General features: G+C 32.7%; 1 long non-coding RNA gene across 4 annotated transcripts in view; it reads right to left on the reverse strand.

Annotated features, from left to right (window-relative positions):
• The window catches only part of LOC126740365 (uncharacterized), a 144,181-nt gene extending 126,822 nt beyond the window's left edge, over window positions 1-17,359 (reverse strand). For all 4 annotated transcript variants that reach the window (XR_007661884.1, XR_007661881.1, XR_007661882.1 and 1 more), the window contains exon 1: window positions 17,274-17,359. This is a non-coding gene — a long non-coding RNA (uncharacterized LOC126740365). The remainder of the gene's footprint in view (window positions 1-17,273) is intronic.
• Window positions 17,360-18,647: the final 1,288 nt, after the last annotated feature.

The following is an 18,647-nucleotide window of genomic DNA, read 5'->3' on the forward strand; positions in this document are numbered from 1 at the left end:
TGTTTTAGGTAAAGTACATGAATAAATTATAAACAGAACAGGGCCCAGTACTGTGCCTTTTGGAACTCCTATTTGTATTTTTCATTCTTTGCTTAAAATATTATTTATTGTAACAACTTGGCATCTGTTTTTTTAGTAATTTATCACCAGTGTAATCGCAGTTCCTCTCACTCTATATGTTTCAAAACTTCAAAAATTTTATGATGTGGGACTGTGTCGAATGCCTTCCATCCTTCCAGCGCGATCCATGAAAGGCACTTTCTGCTATGGTTAAGATGATTTGTAACCTCTTAAGTATATTTGTGGAGGGCATCTGAAGTACTACAACCCGGCAAGAACCCGTTTTGATTTTCCGTCAAAATGTTATTAGTGACAAAGAAGTTAATTAATCTGTCTTTAAGACTTTTTTTAATTACTTATGAAATTTTTGGATCCTGATTTATAAATTGCAGTTTTATAAATTTGATTTATTATGTGAAGAAATGGCTCTAGGATTTCCGCATGTGCCTTTTTAATCAGATTAGCCGATATACTATCAAAACCTAGAAAACTTTTGTTTTTTAAGATTGTTGTGTTTTATTAGCTCATTATAGCTAATTGGACTCAAAAAGATAATGAATAATTACAACCATTACTCCCCGTAGTCAATCTTTTTTTTCGTGGTTTCAAGAAAATGTTTTGTTAATGGACAATTGGTATATAAGGCTGTATGATGTCAATATTGTGTTTTAATTTGTACTTTCTATTTGCTGAAATGCAGTTGTTGTCATTTTATTGTTGTATTAATTTTCTTTTATCTTAAGGTTGCTTAACTTTAAAAGTATTGTATGTTTCGGGATTCTTGTGTTTCCCCTGGCTGGGCTAAGATATTCTCAATATCGGTTTAATAAAACAGGCTACTCAATTTTACAGCTTGCCTTTAATGGTTTGAGTTACATGTTTGGTATATTCTTAAACTGAACGAACTAAAAAATACTTCTTCACAGCCTCTTCTCTACACGATTCTCCCCCGTCGACTCGTCGGGATCGCGCAGGTTAAAGCGGAGAGCCGTCGATTGGCCTGCCGGGTCACGTGACGCAAAAGTAGAGTACAGATTGTCTCGTTTCCTTGTTTCTCACATTAGGCAATAAAGGATCGAGTAACGCAGGAATGATAAATCAAATTAAGCTATTATACAGTGTCGCACTATTAAACAAATAACTTAAGTTAAATAAAACTAATCATACCGCCACCCTTGAAAGTACCCGGACTATCTTTCAATAAGCTAAAGCTCTAAAATTAAGTAATTGAAAAAATGAATAATTATAAGTTAAATTTAACAAATTAAACTAAAATATAAGACTTAAAGTTATTAGATTCACAAGTTCAGTTAGAAGCAAGCTAAGCTAATACTGACAAAGATTTTAATCGGAAATTGGAAGAGAGCATACCTTAACGATACTTCGTTTTAAAATGTTTCCATTAGAAATCCGCACACTCACCACACGCATCACTCCATCCTTTCCGGGGTGAACATCAGTGATTCGACCAGCGGTCCACTTGGGGTTGCTGTCATCCTTGAGCAAAACCAATGCGCCAAAAAGGTTGGGACTTTCCCTTTTGAAGCGCCACTTGTGTCTCTCATGAAGGGTGTAGAGGTACTGCTCTGACCATCTCCGCCGGAAATGTTGAACCATAGACTGGAGCATTTGATATCTGGTAAGCCGATTTATTGGGGTCTGCTTGAAATCAGCATCGGGAACCATATTGAGCGCATGTCCAAAAAGGAAATGCCCGGGAGTTAAGGATTCAAGTTCTAAAGGATCGTTGCTGAGGAAATAGGAGAATAGAACGAGAGTTCAATATTGCCTCTACCTGAACCACAAGGGTATAAAACTCTTCATAGGTTAAAGGGTTATCCTCAGATAAAATACGCCGCAAATGGTGTTTGAATGATTTCACTACACTCTCCCATAAACCCCCAAAATGTGGTGATTTAGCAGGGTTAAAGTGAAAATTAATCATATTGTTTTTAAGATAAGCCTGAAGCTCAGTGTATCATAGAATTTGAATATTTCATGTAATTCGCTCCGTGCTCCAATGAAATTCGTTCCCTTGTCAGAGTACAAATATTTACACAATCCTCGTCTTGACGCAAACCGTTTAAGCATAGCTTTAAATCCTTGAGAGGTTAGATCGCTGACTACCTCTAAGTGTACAGCCTTGGTAGCTAGACAGACAAAGTCGCATAAGTAGGCCTTTATAATTCTGCGGTTTCTTAACTTCGATTCCTTCATAAGAAAAAATCCAGCATAATCTACGCCGGTGTGGAGGAATGGTCTATAAGCGGTAACTCTGAGTTCAGGTAAGTCTCCCATGAGGGTAGCTAAGGGCTTGAGATTTATTTTGCAGGAAACTACGCATTTTCAAAAAATAGATTTTACGGCTGATTTTTCATGGAGAGGCCAAAAGGATTGCCTGATAAACAATAGAGTTGATTGTACTCCTGAGTGAAGGTTTCTTTTATGCTCATGAGTGATAATCAAACGGGTCAAAGGGTGATATTGTGGTAACAACATAGGATGTTTGGTTTGGTAATCGAGGAAAGAATTTTTTCATAGTCCACCGACACGCAGAATACTTTGACTATCTATAAATGGGTTCAAGGATTTTAGTTTACTTTGAGGTTTTACATTTCCCTTAACTTTAAGGTTTCGAATGTCGTCAGAAAAACATTTAACTTGGGCCATGACGACTAGAGTATTTAATGAATTCCGACGCTCTGTGGGCTCCAAATGTCCAATTTGACGAATGGTCTTGGGTGATTTTATATTCTGAACAAATCTAAGGCAATAGGCGGTTACGTTGACTTGCTTGTTGTAGTCTGAAAATTTGTCAAACAAAGAATTTCTTTCAATATGAGCTGAAGTAAAGATTATGGATTTTGGGTTCAATTCTAGGATGCCAGGATCGGGTGGTTTACGTTTAAAATTCGAAATATTGGTATTCTTTGGCCAAAATTCTGTAGGCTTTGAAATAAATGAAGGTCCATACCACCATAAGGAGCAAGATTTCAGATCTTGAGGATTGGTGCTCCTAGATATTATGTCTGCTAGATTTTCTGTTGAAGATATGTGGTGCCAACTGTTTATAATAGTAAGTTGCTGGATTTTTGAGAAACTCGATTGCACACATAAGTCTTTAACTAGCGAGGTTCCAAAGAAATCCAATAGAGAACTATGGTAAAGTTGGTATAAAAATCTCTTTTGTCTGGGTTGCAATCTAGGGCATTTAGGGCCTTCTTCATCAATCGTGATAAAACTAGAGCTCCGCAAAGCTCGACATGGGGCAAGGTTGCAGCCTTTAGGGGCGCTATTCGACTTTTAGCACATAAGTGGTTGACTGCAATGTTGCCAAGTGGGTTGATTGAACGTACATAGATAGATGCTTCAAAGGCATTTATGTCACAAAATCCATGGACCTCTAAGAAAATTGCATTTTTGATGGTTACGCGATATCGTCAACGTAGCAGTTCATATGTAACACTTGACTTTCATGGGGGTAGTTGTTTTTAGAACAATCAGCAATTTCCTTGAGACAGCGAGTAGCTAAATAGAAGGAACTTGCCATACCATAAGTGACAGTATTTAAGGTAAAATATCAAATATTTTCGTTGGGGTTGTCCCGCCATATTATTCGCTGAAGGCTGCATTGACATGGCTCTAGTAAAACCTGGCGATACATATTGTCGATGTCACCGATAAGAACATAATTGTGTTTACGGAATTTCACAATGATGGAGAACAAATTATTTTGAATATTAGGACCTATTTTAAGGGTGTCGTTCAGGGATAGGCCCGTACTTGAGACGCAAGAGGCACCAAAGACTACTCTTAAACGGGTTGTGGTGCTATCAACTTTTTCGACACAGTGGTCGGGAAGATAATAGCATGGATACTTAGAATCAATTGATTGATTAGCTTGTATTTCAGGCATGTGGCTGAACAAGATATATTTTTTAATAAAATCTATGTATAATTTTTTTAATTTCTGGGTGCTTGTTAAATTTCTGCTCCAGAGAATAGAATCTCTTTAAAGCAGGCTGCAGAGAGTCACCTAGATTAAAAACATTGGGTTTAGTAGGTAGTTTCACTATGAAGCGGCCTGTTAAATCCTGATGAGTGGTTTCTTGAAAATGATCTTCACATTCGACTCTTCCTTAGAGAGGACTTGGTGTACTTGCTGAGTGGTTTCTTCTGTCAACTAAAACTTTTCAAGACAGCCTTGGAGGTCATTGGTGCAAAACAACGATTGGCTATGGGTTTTATACGATGAAGCATAGGAAACATTTGCCAGTAAAAAAACTGGTCCGCTTACTACCCATCCAAGCTGGGTCTCCTGTAGAATGGAATTGTCATTGCCAGTTTTTATTTGCCTCGAGCAAAGTATATTATAAAATAAACCAGCTTCTATCAGAAGATCAACTTCCTAAGGGGTGTGAAAGCTTGGATCAGCAAGAATGATGTCACCGTGTAGTTTTATGCAAGAAATGTCAATGGGAATTTGAGGTGTGAGCTCTGTGATTTTATTAATCACCAAGGCTGGGTTTTTGGCTGAAAAATTATTGATCATGGACCTTATTTGCTTGGCTTGTACTGGGTAAATCTGAATACCCCGAATTATGGGATAGGGGTGCATTTGGGGTTTCACACATAAGACTATGATAGATTGTATTTTGTTGTTGGCTACCAGGACTAAAGGGTGCATGCTTCGATGCGGTTAAATGAGATTGATGGTTGGCGTTATTGCCTTGCATCATAGGATGTCCAGAATTGAAAATACTTGTATAATTTGAGTTTGTTTCTCGTTTAGGCTGTAAAAAGTTAGGTTGCATATATCTTGATTGGGATTGATGAGGTTTACCAGTTGAGTGGATATTAGAATCCAGATTAGGTTCTCTATGTAGGAGGGTATGATGCCTCGCTTGACATCTTCTACAGCTGTTGAATGACATTCTCCATGTCTTTGGCCTGCACGCAAGCAGTTTGGGCTTAAGATTTGCTTTCCTTGCCTCAAAAAACCTACTTAATACAGACAACTCTAAAAACCTTCTGCATGAATAGATAAAATGTGTATCTTTACACATGGGACACATTACATTAGGGCATGAGCGTGGAGCATTTTGGGTTATTAAAGTTTTACGTTCATAGGATTTTTCAAACTTACTAGGAAACTTTTTATTATTTAGTTTAACATCCAAAGATTCTAAAAAGCAATAGCGCTGAGATAAGAATGTTAAAAAATCCTGGATTGTTGGCATTTCAATATCTTTAGTGAAAGTTTTCCATTTCTTTCGGGTTGAAAAATCTAGTTTTGAGTTCAACAGATATATGACAGGCGTGCACCATTGTTTTACTGGTTCCCCGAGGTTTTGAAAAGATTTAAAGTGGGTTTGGAATAGGTCTAAGAATTTTCGTAGCCGAATGTGGGATTCGTCTTTGATAACAGGCAATTCAAAAATGCATTTAATGTGGGAATGTATAATTGCCTTTTTATTTTTATATCTCTCTTGCAACAAAGACCATGCTGTAGCATAACTATGCTCGGTAGTTGCCAATGAGCTAATGATTTGAGCTGCCTCTCTCTGCAGGGTAGATTGTAAATAATAAAAATTTTCCACATTGTTAATTTGTGTCCTTTTATCTATTAAAGATAGAAATATATCTTTTAAGTTGGTCGATGCCTCATAAGAGCCATTACATTTAGGTAGGAGTATAGAGGGCAAACAAGGACCATATGAATATATTGATTGAAAGGTGGGTAAATGTGGAATTGAGCTTAAGTCTGGCTGCACACTTGCATTAACAAGTTAATGAATTCTTTCTAGAGTTGCTTTGGCATTGGATACAGTTTAATAAAATAAATTTTCAAATTCAGTACGCTCTTGCTCTTGGCTATCTGATTCTTCGAAATCATTAGCCAAGCAGAATTGGTCAATTTTTAGCTGAATAATTTTAAATTCACTAAGAATGGGCTCAATATTACTATATATATATACCGTTAAACGGGTGCTCAAATCTACTTTTAATATAGGGTTGTCTCGAGGATTGTCTAAATCTATACATTTATTTTCTAAAAATGTTTGAAAAATCTATTTATTTCATTTGTTAGTGCATCGCGTTGAGCTACAAGAATATTATATTCCTTTACCTGAGCTTTACACCGCTCCTGGGATGAGTCATTTAGACCGACATTACTTCTTTGCGTTTTATTTGTCATTTTTATTATTTATGGTAGGCTTAATAAAGTTAATCAGAAAGATAAAGGCTAATAAACCAAAGAAGAAAAATGTAAGTATTAAATTAAATTAGTAAATCAGTTAATTGGATACACTAAAGGCCTGTTTAAGGCGGGTTATAGGCAGGTATGCTTTATAATTGTTTGAATTAAATAACATAACACATACCTAAAAACTAAACTAGTAACATACCTCACTCGGTAGATTTATTATTAAGTACTGGATAAAAATAAAATAAATATGTATAAATTAAAAGAGGTGGTTCAAATGGCATTAATATTGCATTAAGGATAAGTGGGATGATGGAAAATGGACTCACCTTATTTTTCCTGGCTCTGAATTCGTCAGCTTCAATTGTTACAACATATTTCACAATGCATTGCTTTGCATTTTCGGGTTTTTATGGCGGCCATGTTTCCCGTTTGCAACTAGATCACTGGTTTACATGGCGGCTTCCGGCGTTATTTCTTGGTTATAGCCGTCTACAAAGTACCAATGTATGTTTCGGGATTCTCGTGTTGTCCCTGGTTGGGCTAAGATATTCCCAATATCGGTTTAATAAAAAAGGCTACTCAATTTTACAGCTTGCCTTTAATGGTTTGAGTTACATGTTTGTTATATTCTTAAATTGAACGAACTAAAAAATACTTCTTCACAGCCTCTTCTCTACGACTCGTCGCGATCGCGCAGGTTAAAACGGAGAGCTTCGATTGGCCTGCCCGGTCACGTGACGCAAAAGTAGAGTATAGATTGTCTCGTTTCCTTGTTTCTCGCATTAGGCAATAAAAGATTGAGTAAAGCAGAAATAATAAATCAAATTTAGCTATTATACAGTGTCGCACCATTAAACAAATAACTTAAGTTAAATAAAACTAATCAAGTATTTCATGGGGAAACTCAGCGGTTGTTTTAAGCATAATAGTATGAAAATCACTATGAGTAGTCACCTCACTGATCTCGATTATAGCACTCGGTTATAACACTACGATGTAAACCAACAGGCCTCCACAACTAGATTTCTTTAAATGAGCTACGGTGTTCATCAAAGGGTTTTGCCACTGCGCATCGAAATTTCATCAGCCACTTGGATATGGTTGAGTAGTATGTACATACAAGTTGAAAATAATCATCAAAGTGAAAAAAAGTTAATGTATACAAAGTCTAAAAACTAAACCAAATTAATACCAACATTTTTCCTAAATAATTAACAGACATGTGAAATAAAACAAAAAAAGGCGAACAATAAATTGGTATTTCTTATCTCGACAAGACAGATGTTTCCATGAGGTATTTACCGAGTCGATAAATGTACAGACTAGTATACTACATTAAATTAAACACCCGCCAGAGATTTCAGCTCTCGCTTACTATTTTGCTCCTGCAAATAGATCTTTCTACTTGAGAACCAGACCTTATTGGCTCATATTTTTTGCTTTCCTGTTACTAAAAACTGGAACCTATTGCTAGTTAAGTCTTCATAGGTTATGTATGAATGAGTTCCTGCATTTTTTTATAGCCAAGGACTTTGATGTTTAAAAAAAGCGAACCATTACTGCACGGTCTTTGGAATCGGATTATTTTCAAATATGATATACGCACTCAATATCAGTTACATCGCATTGTATATCCAGTACTTCGTTGGCAATTCCTAGTAGTCAACATAAACGTAATATAATACATAACACTTTAGATGACAATAACAACATATGAAAAAAATAAGACTTTTTGCGAATATACAATCGATACCCATAGATTTTCCTTATTTTAAGTAAATGCTATATTTTTAATTACGATATTCTATATATCTAAAAAAGCTAGCTTTTTAAAGTATTAAAAAAGCTTTAATTAAAGTTTAAAATAACAATAATATAACCCCAAACTTTTAAAATTTACGACTAAATTCAGTTAAATCCCAGCCGTACACAAATATTTCAAAGGAATCGTAGTTAGGAGTTTCAGTAACATACTAACGATGTATGTAAATAACGTTCGTAAGCGTAGACACTTCTGATTGCAATTTATAATGCTTGACGTTGTAATTTTGTACATCGTTATTCGCAAACGCAGACATGTTTGTAACAAGTTTGTATGCGGGGTGTATCCAGGAAAATTAGCGAAATGACGTAAACGACGCTGTATGTTTACTTCAAGTAGCCCACATCCTTAAAGGGATAACTGTATTTTATTATTATGGAAAATATCTCAATAGAAAGACTAATAATTTATACAAATAGCATTTACTATATACACAGGGTATCTTTTTTAATTTTGCAGAAAAATTAAGAAGCATGTACTTTAAATTAAAATAAGAAAAAATATCTTATGGTATTATATCCTGAGCAAGTTCTCTTGTATATCAAATTTTTAAAATCCTGTCAGTGGGTTACGTAAGCTATTTAAATTGGATATTATTACACAAAAAAGTAACAGGCTTTCTCCTAGTTCTTTATCTAGAAAATTTGCTTTCGCTTTTTTTCTATGGGGCACGGTTTTAAAAAAAAAATAAGATCTATTTTTTAGTAAAGTTAAGTAATATTGGTTAAATTTTAGAAATAATATTTGTAACAAATGTTGCTAGTTTCTATTGCTCTGTTGAAAAAATCTTATCAATTTATATAAGCAGCCAGTAATATTTTTATATTAAAAAAAAAAAAAAAAACGAAAAGAAGAAAAAGAGGATGACATAAATAAAAAATTACTTATATACAGATTGGCGATTAGAGACTACACAGAGATATCATAAATGGCAATACCGCTTCTCGCTTACTTTCTGGTGGATAAGCGGCACGGCGGATTCCGATTGTCTGATCCGACCTCAGTAACTTCAAAAATTGAATGTTTGGGCTCGGATTTTGGGCGAGCATATTATTGAGCCATTTTCATTGATAGTACTTTAAACGCCGAAAAATACCTTGAGTTGCTACAACATCAAGTTCTTCTCACCGTTCAACTCCTCCCTGATATTGACCTGGGATCAGTCTATTCAGTCAACAAGATGGCTGTTCTGCTCATAATGCGATTAGATTAAAAAAAATATAACAAATACTTTTCCTAACCGCCTTAATTGTAATACTGGCAATATTAAATGGTCTGCAAGATCTCCCAATTTGGGTCAAACTAATTTTCAATTCTTTTTTTTTAAATAATCCAACTGATTGTTGGATTGTATTCTTTTATAGGACCGACATTTTTTGTTATTACTTCCTGCCATTATTGACGTTGCACAACTCACTTTGAAAGTAATGAAGTTTTCAAAAATATTTTTTTAAAGTCAACCATTGACGTATTAATTTTTTTAAGTAGACTATATTGAAAATGCTTACAAAAGCCATTGACAAAATACAAGAAATTATTTCATGAATCTTAAGAAATTCAGAAAATACTGCTTGATCCAAATTTCACAATAAATAACTAATCGAGGTCGATAATTTTTTTTTTATTTTTTAAACAAAAAAATAAATTTTCTTAAGGTCCATAAAAATACACACTAAATATTTGGAACTTATTATAGATGGAAACTTGAAAAATTCTTCCAATGCTAGGTGCAATATAGAGAGTTCGAGACTATTTAGCATTTAAGAGCAAGAAGTATATTTATAATTCATTTTTCCCGTCAAATTTCAGATATCTTTTCCCTTTGTAGGGTTTAGATTGATTTAAATAAAAGCAGATATTGCAAAATAGGATTTTAAAAGTATTATTTAAAAGTCATTGGCGTACACGCACTATGAAGCTATAAAGGAGGTTAAATGTCTTAATGCTGAAAAAATTACTTATAATTAAACGGAGTCAATATATGTTTAAAGTGACTAATAAAATCTAATACACGTCCTGTTCGAATATCATCTTGATACAATATTTCCAGGCAGATGGATTGGTAGAAAAAGAGTTTTTGAATGGCCACCATGACTTCATGATCTTTAGTTTTTTTCCTATGGGGATATTTGAAATCCAAAGTTTGTGTCCAATCCCGCAAATCTTGCCTAATTGAAAAACAGAATAAGGCATGAGTGTAGAATAATTTCTTCAAAAGTTATAAAAAAGGTTCAAAACGAATTTCAAGTACGTTTAGGGAATTGCCAAATAATAAATGAACTACATTGTAAACACTTATTAAAGGAAAAAAAGTTAAGTAAATTTATGTTTTTCTTAAAAATAAGGTGTTTCAATTATCATAGAGATCATAAAAAACCTAACATTTGGCAGTTTTATATAACTCGATATACTCTTTAGCAGTAAGTAATGAGAGCCATTAAAAAAAACATTGTTAACCCTATATATACTATGTATTTTAATTCTAAGAGACACTGTATATCTATTTCTACATGAATCGTTAAAAACAGTTAAAACGATTTTCAAATACCTTTAAACCATTTGTTAAAAAAAAAATTGAGTAAAACAGATTTTATAATTTATATTAAATATATTTTTTTTTATTTTAATTATCCTGAAAATAGTTAACTGTATAAACTTGAAAAACTGCAGCTTTGTATAATTTGATACCCTTTTAAAATACGCAATAAAAAATTAGGGTTACTATTTAAAAAAATCGTCGATGGCGTCATATCTTATTTTTCGGATATACTATATAACATAATATATTACTATATAATATATATATAATACTATATAATATACAAAGGATTGTTTTGAAAAAAAAAGGTATATTAACTACTGAATTTATTCCAAACTATTTAAGGATTTTTACTATTGTAAATTTATAAAATTATTGAAGTTAATAAAGAAATTTGTATCTGAATAACTTTTCTTCTACTTTAATATGCTAGGTATTTTTGAATTTAAAAAAAAAACTCTCCTACATTAAGCGCGGTCTATCGAGACATTTATCCTATATTAGATACTCTAACTCCATTTGATTTTTCATCTTTTGACTATTTTGCATCTCTACAAAAAATTTCACTCAAATATCCTGACTTCATAGAAAACTAAACATACAATAAAACAAACAATCTTAACTCACAAATCATTACTTATAAAGGCAGAAGGCAATGGAGCGGCATTTGACATTTCTTCTTTAAACATAAAATGTCAATATAAATTATATACAAATTTCAGTATTATTTCAGGTGACAATGGCTTCACGATTAGAGAAGCACTTAATTTTATACTGTGATATAATGACAAAAAGAGTTTTGTTATTTTGTCAGATTTAAAGTCTGTGCTACAATCTATTAAGAAAAGATAGTGCTCATAATCGTTGAGTTGATCCAATCATATAAAACATTTTTAAAACTTACTCGTCGTATTAATATGGTGGAATAAAGCATTACATTTTTTTGGGTGAAGGTTCATACCGGCATCACAGAAAATAAAGTTGCTGATCACCTAGTAAAAGATAGTATTAGTTGTGAAGTCCTTATATTAAACTCACTTGGATCTAGTGATGTGACAGCAATAATAAAACATATATTATTTACTAAATGGAATGATATTTAGAAAACTGTTCGTAGGCAATCTTTTATAAATTATTGTCGGTTGGTACTTGTCGGTCGGTTCGTATAAATACCCAAATGTGTCCAGGCGATTTATAACTACTATAATTAGAATGAAATTTAGACATGCCGGTTATTCAGCTTATCTCTCAGTTAATAATGAATTAATGCTTAACCTGAATTAAATATTTTTTAAATATAAAAAATATATACAAGCAATCCAGGTATTATTTATGAATCGTACAAATTATCGCAAAGGTATAAAATGTCCTTTTGATATCATACATTTACTTTTTTAATAATGCAAGAAAATGTACGTGTTTATATAATGATTTAAAAAGTATAAATCTTAGTATTTAGTTTTAGGTTAAATTATATTTTGAACTCTAATAACCTTCCTTTTTATTCATATATGTTATTGTATACAGTGACAACGCGCAATTTGGAACATATTCTTTTAAAATTTAGGGGTCTGTTCGAAAAAAAATGCTCGGATACGTTAATTTTTATATTTTGTCACGACTTTATTTATTTTCCGTATAAAATTTTAAGTATATTTTGCATACCATATCCTATACCTAATCTCAATATTTATAAAGAAATTTGCGATAAAAATTTTTTATAAATAACCATGAATTTTTGGAACAGGTTATGAAAAAAAAACAAAACCAAAAAACTAAAATAAATGTTCAAATTGTTGAACATTAACTCCCTGACAGTAACCAAGGCGATATTCAAATTCTTGTAATACTTTACTTATTGTTTGAGGTCGGATTTGTTGTATTTCGGCTCTAATTCTATTTTTTAATTCTTCTAAATTTTCAGGTTTATCAAAACAAACTTTTTCTTTTAAAAATCCAATGGGATTAAGTCTGGCAAGCTTGCTGGCTATTCCATAAAACCCCCCCTTCCAATCCATCTATTTGGAAAAATTTTGGAAAGGTATCATCTCGTACTGTTCGCGAATAGTGTGGGAGGAGGCGCCATCCTGTTGGAACCATATCGAATCTGCCGGTATAAATGGGTTTTCACCATTTGGATAAAGTGTAAATAAACTAGGTACTATCTGATTTTGAAGGAACTCTTAATATTTTTCAGAGGTTAGTACGCCCTCAATAAAAAAGGGACCCATAAACGACATGTCCACAATTCCTGCCCATACGTTTAAGTTCTTGGGAAATTGTGTGTGACTTTCCATACTCCAGTGTGGATTTTCTGGTGCCCAATAACGAAAATTTTGCCTATTTACAAAACCATTTAAAAAAACACTTGCCTTGTCGGAAAAAACAATCTTACCTAAAAATGTCTCTCACCATCATCATAAAAATCTCATCATTATTATTTTGCAAAACTCTATTCTGCGGATATGATCATTTTCAATAAGAATTAATTAAATTTTATATGGATGCCATTTATTCCTATGCAAATATTTTAGAACACATAATTTACTAACCGACTGATCTGTGGGATTTATGTGGATTTTTTTGCAAATCGAGCAAAATGTCTAATTGTTTGTTTTCTGGAAGCGTGGGACGGTTCAGGAGATTAAATAGTGACAAGGTGTCAACAATCAAATATACCTGTTAAAAAACTATAAAAAAACATGTTTGAATATGCTCAAATGACCCAAACAGTTGCAAATTTATTAATAATGTTAGTACAGTGAAAGTCGCCAATAACGACGTCGCTTATAACGAAATGTCGCATATAACGACCAAACGCCCGTATCTTGGTTGGATTTCTATATTTTCAATAGTAAAGAAGTCCGGCTATAGCGTCGTCGGTTATAGTGACGAAGTCGCTTTTAACGACTTCATTTCGCTGAATTTGGATTTTTTAGTCCAGTTACTGCGACAACCGACGAGCAACGACTCGCCGCGGTAAAATACAGGAGTTGTTTTCGGGGAATACCCTATTTCTGAACATCTGCATGATAGACGTAAGCGTATTGTGCGTAGTTTATTCCAGTCCAGCGTGGATTAACAGTTCCTACAAAGGGTTGATGTTGCTTTTTATTGTTGTTTTACCTTGTTTTGATTGTGTTTTTGTAATTACAAACATTGTACAATGGCTTCGGTGTCAAAGAAAAGAAAAGTTCTTTCAATTGAAGAAAAAGGTCTTATTATCGCAAGACTTGAATCTGGTGAAAGTAATGCTACTGTAGCTACTGAATTTGATTTATCTCACTCAAGTGTATCCACAATTTTGAAGAACAAGGATAAAATTAAAGAAGCGTTCAACAAAAATTTATTGGGCAAGAAAAAACGCAAATTATCTCAACACCCAAATATCGATCAAGCCTTACTAAAGTGGTTTAAAAGTCAGCGAAGTCGTGGAACTCTTATAAGCGGTCCAATATTACAGGCAAAAGCAAATGATTTTGGAAGAATTATGGGTAAAGTGGACTTTAAATGTTCTGAAAATTGGATTAAGCGTTTTCGTCAAAGACATAAAATAGTGTTTGGGAAAATAAGTGGCGAAGCTGCCAGTGTGCCTCAAGGAGTACGTGAAAACTAGTTAACAACTGTCTGGCCTGAAATACGAAAAGGATATAAGGATGACAAAATATATAATGCCGACGAGACAAGACATTTTTATAAACTGACCCCAGATAAGATATTAAAAGTCAAGGGTGAAACTTGTACCAGCGGAAAATTATCAAAGGAACGAATTACAGTCTTAGTTGCTACCAATATGACAGGATCGGATAAACCTAAACATATTGTGAACGGCACGTCGAGAAATCTACGATGTTTCAAACATATCAAGACATTACCTGTCGTGTACAAGTCCAACAAAAAGGCCTGGATGACTTCTAATTTATTTGTCAGTATTGTTCGTGAATGGCATGCAAAGTTGGTGAAGACCAAGAAAAAAATTTTACTTTTAGTAGACAACTGTTCCGCTCATCCGAAAATTGATAATTTAAAAAACATAAAACTCGAGTTTTTGCCAGCAAACACTACCTCTGTTCTGCAGCCAATCGACCAAGGGATTATTCGCTTATTAAAAGTGCATTTTAAAAAGTTTCACTTAATGAAAATCATAGAAAATGCTGAACAAGGCAAAGAGTGTTGTATTAGTCTTTTAGATGCAGTATCAATGATCGCTAAAGCATGGGATAGAGTTTCATCAAAAACAATTACCAACTGTTTTAGACATGGAGGCTTCATAGAAAGTGAGGATGTTTGAAATGATAGCTTTGATGAAGAAGATGACATTCTACTGGCTAAATTAATTAATGTTAATTTTGAAGAGGAAGATGAGGTTCCGCTGGCTGTAATAGAAAAGTCTGCTGCATTGTCAGATGATTAATGGACCGAGTTCTTACATGCAGAAAATAGTTTGGAAGTATGCGACAATCTACGTGAAGAACAAATTGTAGACGACTTCGATCTTATCCTTTTCTCAGAACAAAGAGGAAAGCGAAGATAAGGGTTCAGAAGGAGCAGAATTTCATCCTCCATTTGCAGCAGAAGCTCTTCAAGCCACTAATACTATTAAAAAGTTTGTTTTGCATAACTATTCATCGGAAAAAATATTGGTAAACCATTTTAATAATTTAGAGAAAAAAAACTGAATTCATCTATTATGATACTCGAACAAAGAAACAGAGTAAAATCACAGATTATTTCAAGTCTTAAAACTGAAGAAGGTGTAGGTACTACATACATACATATGTATCTGTTAAATGTTGTGAATTTGTAAATTAGTGGTTAATAAATTGTTTTAAACAAATTGGATAGCGAATTTTATTTCTTATGGCTATCATAAAGTCTATCTTTTATTAATTTGCTAGAAAAAAACGCAGGTCGTATATAACAAAGGTCGGATATAGCGACGTAATTTTCGTGGTCCCTTCACCGTCGCTATAACTAACTTTCACTGTATTAGGTATAAGACATGGCATACAAAATAAACCTAAAATTCTATGCAAAATTCAAAAATCGAATAAAAAATAGGCGTTTCCATTTAAAAAAGTTGTTGGTCGTTTCTTATTGTTGGTTCACCCTGTATACATGATTTCATTATCAAAAAAATCGCATCGACCTATCCGAGTGTTTTTTTTTTCAAAGACACCCCTGAACTTTAAATGAATATGTTCGAACTTGCGCGTCCTCATTGTATATCTATCCGTGGCCTACTTCCTTGTCTTGTTGTCTTGTTATTAAAAAGTTGCCTTGATAGACCCTAGTGGCGTGAAGAGTGTGCCCTTGTCTCATTTATGTTAAAATATTTAAAATAGATAAAACTGTATCAATATTTAATTGCACGGTGATTGTAGATTGAAGCAAATTAAAATGTTTTATGAGACAACTATTTAAAAGATGAATAAAGGTTTTTGGATTAAACTGAAGTAATAAAATAGGATATTATTAATATTTTTAATATAACATACAAGAATGCAACTGGCTATATGATTAAATTGACCTTCTGCCACAAAAAAAAATTACAAACTATTTTTTTTTTAATTTACTTACATGTATATAAACTAACGTGATCATTTAATTTTTCTATGTATAAATATTCCATACTATATTCTAAAAGTTAAAAAAAGCAAAAAAATTACCTTATAAGATTAAAAAAGAAAATTTAAAAGCGTAACATATAAATGTCCAGTTAAGCTCTGCTGTCCAGAAGTAGTATCTCTAGATGCAGTCGAACGAACGAGAGCAGCAGAGCAAACAATAGCTGTACGTTAAAAGCAGCTAACGCCCGACAAGGCGGAAGAGATTCATCTCAACACGAGCTATTTATTTAAGCCGTTGGAGATAGCTTCGGAGATGTCTAGACTCAGCAGGGCTACGTTAGGCCACTGTGGAAACATGCTGCCCCTAAGTATGATAGAATGATACACAATAGCCGCTAAAGTCTGATTATTGATTTTGATCCTATTGGTGTGAAAGGGTCTGTGTGTAAATCTGTTATATGGGATTGGTAATTTATTGCAGAAGAGGCGTTTATCTTTTTTATACAGCTGGAATTTAGAAGAATAGATTTCTCTTTGACACATTTGTTATGAATATTTTACCAATGGTATTTACATTTATAAAATACCTCTAAGATTTAAAAAACTACAATTTTTGGTTTTCTTCTTAAAATAACAATGACTACAAAAACATAAATATGTTCGTTCTTATCTACAAAAATTGAAAAAAATAAGTTACAAAAGTATGGTAGGTATAAAATTATATTTTGTACTTCATTGTACTTTAAACTACATACCTCCAGTATTATCAGTGTTTAATATGCAGGATTTGTCATAACGGTATATAATGAATACCTGATTGAAAAATACATGCAATTTTTTCAATACAATTGATTACTTTAATATATATATTAAATATATAATATATAGGTAGAGCTTCCTTAATTAAAATAGAAAAAAATTATTTATAAATTTAAATAGACCGATATACCTTGACCGACTAACTAAAAGACAAAGGAAAATAATACACGCTTTAAAAATGTCCAAATGGTCTAAGAATTAAAATAACATCATTATTAAAACGAAAATAAATTAAAGTCATAAAGTACTTACAATGTGGAAATTAAAATTTTACATTAAGAGACATATACATTTAAAAAAAGGACTATTAGTAGTTAACGTTACATCTTAACGGTTACAATTATAATAAGATAAAATGAAACTACACAGTTCCTAGCCTGTACAAGATATTACTTCTTATCATAACATTTCCTAAACAATAGGACTGTATTTTTTTCGCTGATAATAAATTTCACAATAAGAATATTAGATACGAGGTTAGTTATAAAAGGTATACTGTTTCAGAAATCTTGAAATCAATCAGAGATCTTGGCAAATACCTAGCATGACCTGAAGTTATGAATTTGTGCTCTATTCTACTAATTGTTGACTGAGAAATAGAATGGTTTGGGTATTTGGCATTAAACAGTTCACTTACTTCTTTTTGCGTGTGTGTTGTGTAACTAACATGTTATTGCCTCTTCTATTATCGAAAAAAAAGTCCAAAATTACTGTAAATATTTATTTTACATTAAACAAAGATATTAAATATGAAATATTATGATACATATTATATGATATTAAAGATATATAATGAAATATTCACGAACTAAACCGGGTTTAATTTATATAAATGTATTTCAATATTGAACACAAAATCAAATAATATAAAATGTCAAGCTAACAGAGACATAAAATTGATTATCTTGAGTTAAAAATAAACCGTTTTTAACTCAAGATAATAATTAAAATTGCAAAGTAATCGATGAGTAACATAATAAAATAATATAAAATTTAAAAAAATTTAATCAATAATTTTTTTAATTGCAGGAGTGGCAGGTGTAGTTTGCATGTTCTAGGCAAATTAAATTTTCACACTTTATACAGGTATATTTAGTCATATGATTTTTTGCCGACCGCAAATGTAACACCTTTTCCGGGTACCAGAAGCCTCCATTCTGGACTTCTTACTCGTCCCTTCCCCTCCAACCGGTTCCGCCTCGGTAGCAATTTCACAAATTCTTTTCTTTAGATCTGGTAAACTTGCAATTTGTGATCTGTTTTTTATATGATCTTTTGTCAGTTCTAAAGCTAGTGTTTTTATAAAATGTCTTCTGTGAGCTATTATAGGATTTCGATTACCTTTGTAAATTACATATGCATTTATGGCCCCTACATTTAAAATTGAATAAAAAACTGTCATCGGCCAGCGGTTAGTGTTTCTAGACACCGAATAAGTGGCACAAAGTTTATCTACAACCTCAATACCAGATTTTGTCTCATTGTAGAAAGTTACGATATCAGGTTTTTTATTTTTACCAGTTGTAACATCAATGGCTGAATCATGGTGCATGCTAGAGAATAGAAGAACATTTTTTTCGGGATATAAGAAACAAAAGTTATATTCTCTTGAAAAGCAAATATTGA

Source organism: Anthonomus grandis, chromosome 9 (genome assembly GCF_022605725.1).
Source record: "Anthonomus grandis grandis chromosome 9, icAntGran1.3, whole genome shotgun sequence".
In the NCBI taxonomy this organism is placed as follows: domain Eukaryota; kingdom Metazoa; phylum Arthropoda; class Insecta; order Coleoptera; family Curculionidae; genus Anthonomus; species Anthonomus grandis.